The sequence below is a fragment of the Sorex araneus genome, chromosome 6 (genome assembly GCF_027595985.1).
Source record: "Sorex araneus isolate mSorAra2 chromosome 6, mSorAra2.pri, whole genome shotgun sequence".
Lineage (NCBI taxonomy): Eukaryota > Metazoa > Chordata > Mammalia > Eulipotyphla > Soricidae > Sorex > Sorex araneus.
This window is the reverse complement of record NC_073307.1, coordinates 125,650,831-125,655,476: the sequence shown is the minus strand read 5'-3', so window position 1 is coordinate 125,655,476 and position 4,646 is coordinate 125,650,831. Positions and strand designations below refer to the sequence as shown.

The following is a 4,646-nucleotide window of genomic DNA, read 5'->3' as shown; positions in this document are numbered from 1 at the left end:
ATTGAAAAAAAAAAGACATAGTGAGATTATAGATTTCAGAACTGTGAGAACTGAGAGAGTTGATTTTGTAATTTAAGCCACTGAGTCTATGATTTTGCCATTGTAGCCCCAAGAAAGAACTACACTATTAGCTAATACTAAAAGGCTTTTGGATGTTTTCCTACTTGCAAGGTCCTACTCTAGTAACAATAGTGTCTTTCCACTTTGCATTATCACCACCTCAACGTGTGGAATACCATTCTTAGTTAATATTTATTAAATGAATAAGGGAAAATTCTACCTTCATTTTGATATAATAACTCTAAGTTATAAATATTTAAGTTTCCCATGTATTTTTTCTCTTTTTTTACATAAATTAAGCTATTTATTATAGGCTAGCAATGCTTCTGATGGCAGATCTACTGGTCTTTCAATTCCTTCAGTCTTCTGATGGCAGATTTGACTGTGACAGCAGAAGTGGTATTCTGTAGGTCCAGGTACCCCCGGCGACGGTTTTCATGCAGGAACCACAGTGCAAATGCCCACAGCCCGTCTCTTCATCTTGGTCTTGCCGCAGAAGGAGCACGTATACTTGGCGTGCTGGCTGATCTCCATCTTCTACACGATCTTCGGGAGGGCAGGGCCGTAACGCGTCCCGTACTTACCCACGATCCCCACCTTCTTGGTGCATTTAGCCATTGCACAGCCAGCCAGCCCAGGACGCAGAGAGCTCCCATGTAATTTTTAAGAAACAACTTTTGAGTGAACTATTTTTACCTGTTTTACTTTAAATATAGGAGAAATAATATAAGATAATTTTTAAAGCCTATAAAACCTTTCACAAGTGGCATTTGGGGTCACTGTTACTATCACTGTCACTGTCATCCCATTGCTCATCTGATTCGCTCAACTGGGCACCAGTAATGTCTCCACTGTGGGACTTGTTACTGTTTTTGACATATCGAATACACCACGAGGAGCTTACCAGGCTCTTCTGTGCATATGAGATACTCTCGGTAGCTTGCCGAGCTCTCCAAGAGGTGTAGAGGAATCGAACCTGGGTTGGCTGCGTGCAAGGAAATGAAAATCAAAAAAATGGATTTTTATCTTTTTTTTTTTGCAGAGACTCACATGGCAGTTAAACACATACTCTTTACTTAATTTCATCTGATTTTAAATGATTCATTCAACAAACATTTGACAAGGGATTGCTTACTGTGTCTCAGTTACTAGAACTAGAAAAGATAAAAGATATATAAAGATAAAAGTTTCTTTGGGGGGGAGGTGTTGGATCTACACCTGGAGATCCTCAGGGCTTATTCTTGGCTCTATACTCAGGGATCTCTACTATGGTGTTCAGGAGACCATACATGATGCCAGGGATCAAATCTGTTAAAAGTGTGTGTACTTTCAATATAAATATTTTTCATGTAGGTTTCTTTGAAATACTATTCAAACAGGAATCCACAAATTTGGGAGCATATATGTTTTATACTTTGCTAATATCTAAACATATTTCTACTTGTTCATTTTGGCATAATCACATTCACTTGAATATGCTTCAAAAATAGAAAAAATATTGCATAATGGCTGATGTTAATATATAAGTATGGACAATTTTATTCTCATGACTAGTAACTTTAAAGGAAATTTTATAAAAGCAAACAATATATACTCATTCATTAGAGTTCTTGCAAAATCTATCTCTCTCCCCAAAACTAATTAAAGTTCTTCTTAAAGGGCAAAATAAAGATATATATATATATATATACGCATGTATATATATATACATATATAGAGAGAGCAACTATAACTATGCTAAACAGTTGACAGGTCATAGAAGAATATATTTTATATATAAAGTTTGCAATAGAATAGTAATGTTAGATCCAGTAAGCTGTCATTTTGTATTTCATTACTTACCAAGTATTCTTGTCAGGTGAGTCTAAAGATTTTACGTTTTATTTAGTTTTATTTTGAGGCTTTCAGGAACGACTGGCTCAGTGCTTCAGTGTACTCTCTGTATTGCTCAGGGGAATAAGTGGTGCCAGGGGTTGACCTAGCATTAGCTTCATACATGAAAAAAACCTTAAGTGCTGTTATTATCTCTCTGGCCCAAAGAGCTTAATTTTTATTAGTACACTAACATCAGTAAAACGCTTTTCACTAAGACCTCTAAACAAGCAAGTGAAATGTGAAAATGTCTTCCAGGTACTGTGTGAAAAACAAATTTCTAGATTTTTCGCAGCGGGTTTACTGCCAGAACACAGGTGTCGTGAAAACCACAGCTAAACGCAAGCCAAAATGGGAAAGGGAAAGACTCACATCAACATCATCATCATCAGACACGTAGACTCAGGCAAGTCTACCACCACTGGCCACCTGATCTACAAATGTGGCGGCATTGACAAGAGAACAATCGAGATATTCGAGAAGGAGGCCACCAACATGGGAAAGGGCTCTTTCAAGTGCAGCTGGGTCTTGGATAAACTGAAAGCTGAACGTGAGCGTGGTATCACCATTGATATCTCTCTGTGGAAGTTCAAGACTAGCAAGTACTACATGACCATCACTGATGCTCCAGGACACAGAGACTTTATCAAGAACATGACTACAGGCGCTTCTCCGGCTGACTGCGCTGTCCTGATTGCTGCTGCTGGTGTGGGTGAATTTGAGGCTGGTATCTCCAAGAATGGGCAGACCCGCAAGCATGCCCTTCTGGCTTTCACACTGGGTGTGAAACAGTTCATTGTTGCCGTTAACAAAATGGATTCCACTGAGCCACCCTACAGCCAGAAGAGATATGAGGAAATTGTTAAGGAAGTCAGCATTTACATTAAGAAAAATTGGCTACAACCCTGACACAGTATTATTTGTGCCAATTTCTGGTTGCAACGGTGACAACATGCTGGAGCCAAGTGCTATTATGCCCTGGTTCAAGGGTTGGAAAGTCGCCCGTAAAGATGGCAGTGCCAGTGGAACCACACTGCTTAGCGCTCTGGATTGCACCCTGCCTCCCACTCGTCCAACTGACAACACCCTGCGTCTGCCCCTCCAGGACTTTTGCAAGATTGGTGGTATTGGTACTGTCCCGGTGGGCCGAGTTGAGACTGGTGTGCTCAAACCTGGCACAGTGGTCACATTCGCTTCAGTCAATGTTACCACTGAAGTTAAGTCTGTTGAAATGCACCATCAAGCTCTTAGCAAAGCTCTTCCTGGGGACAACGTGGGCTTCAACGTCAAGAACGTGTCTGTTAACTTTGGTACATCTACACAATGGAATACTTTATAGCTGTTAGAAAAGATGAAGTCATGAACTTCTCTTATAAGTGGATCAACATGGAATGTATCATGCTAAGTGAAATGAGTCAGAAAGAGAGAGACAGACATAGAAAGATTGCACTTATCTGTGGAATATAAAGTAAGAGAATAGGAGACTAACACCCAAGAATAGTAGAAGTAAGTACCAAGAGATTTGCTCCATGACTTGGAAGCTGGCCGCACATGCTGGGGGGAGAGGGTAGCTCAGATAGAGATGGGAACGTGGTTCGAGGACCCGCTTGGGATGGGAGATGCGTGCTGAAAGCAGACCATATATTGAACACACGATGGCCACTCAATACCCCTACTGCAAAGCATAACACCCAAAAGGAGAGAGAGAACAAAAGGGAATGCCCTGCCATACAGGCGGACTGGGGTGGAGGGGATGGGATTGAGGGGTGGGAGGGATACTGGGATTATCGGTGTTGGAGAATGAGCACTGGTGGAGGGATGAGTTATCGAGCATTGTATGATCGAAACACAAGCACAGAAGTATGTAAATCTGTAATTGTACCCTCATGGTGATTCACTAATAAAAACAAACAAACAAATTTTTTTAAGTGTATGTTAAAAAAAAAAAACATGTCTGTTAAAGATGTTCATCATGGCAATGTGACTGGTGACAGCAAAAATGATTCTCCAAAGGAAGCAGCAGACTTCATAGCTCAGATGAAGCATTACGATCAGATCAGTGCTGGTTTTGCACCTGTGCTAGATTGCCACACTGCCCACATTGCCTGCAAGTTTGCTGAGCTGAAAGAGAAGATTGATCTTCGTTCTGGGAAAAAGATGGAAGATGGCCCCAAGTTCTTGAAATCTGGTGATGCTGCCATCATTGGTATGGTGCCTGGCAAGCCCATGTGTGTTGTGAGCTTCTCTGACGATCTTCCTCTGGGTCATTTTGCTGTTCGTGATATGAGGCAGAGTGTTGCTGTGGGTGTCATCAAAGCAGAGGACAAGAAGGCAGCTGGAGCTGACAAGGGTACCAAGTATACCGGGAGGCTCAGAAGGCCAAATGAATATCATCCCCAGTACCTGCCATCCCACAGTCTTAATTAGTGGTGGAATAATAGTCTCAGAACTGTTTGTCTCAATTGGCCATTTATGTTTAATAGTAAAAGACTGGTTAATGATACCAATGCATCATAAAACCTTCCGAAGGAAAGGAAAATGTTTTGCGGACCATTTGTTTTTGTGTGTCTGTGGCAGTTTAAGTTATTAGTTTTTAAAATCAGTACTTTTTAATGGAAACAACTTGACCAAAAATCTGTCACAAAATTTTCAGTCCCATTAAAAACAAAGTTTAATGAGAAAAAAAACACAAAATTTCTAATTTTTTTTCACAG

The 4,646-nt window shown here is 40.6% G+C and overlaps 2 pseudogenes; one reads left to right on the top strand and one right to left on the bottom strand.

Moving 5' to 3' along the window:
* Positions 1–398: 398 nt before the first annotated feature.
* On the bottom strand, positions 399–678 carry LOC101551655 (60S ribosomal protein L37a-like; annotated as a pseudogene).
* A 1,565-nt stretch (positions 679–2,243) lies between these two features.
* LOC101558773 (elongation factor 1-alpha 1-like) lies at positions 2,244–4,359 on the top strand (annotated as a pseudogene).
* The last annotated feature ends 287 nt before the right edge of the window (positions 4,360–4,646 follow it).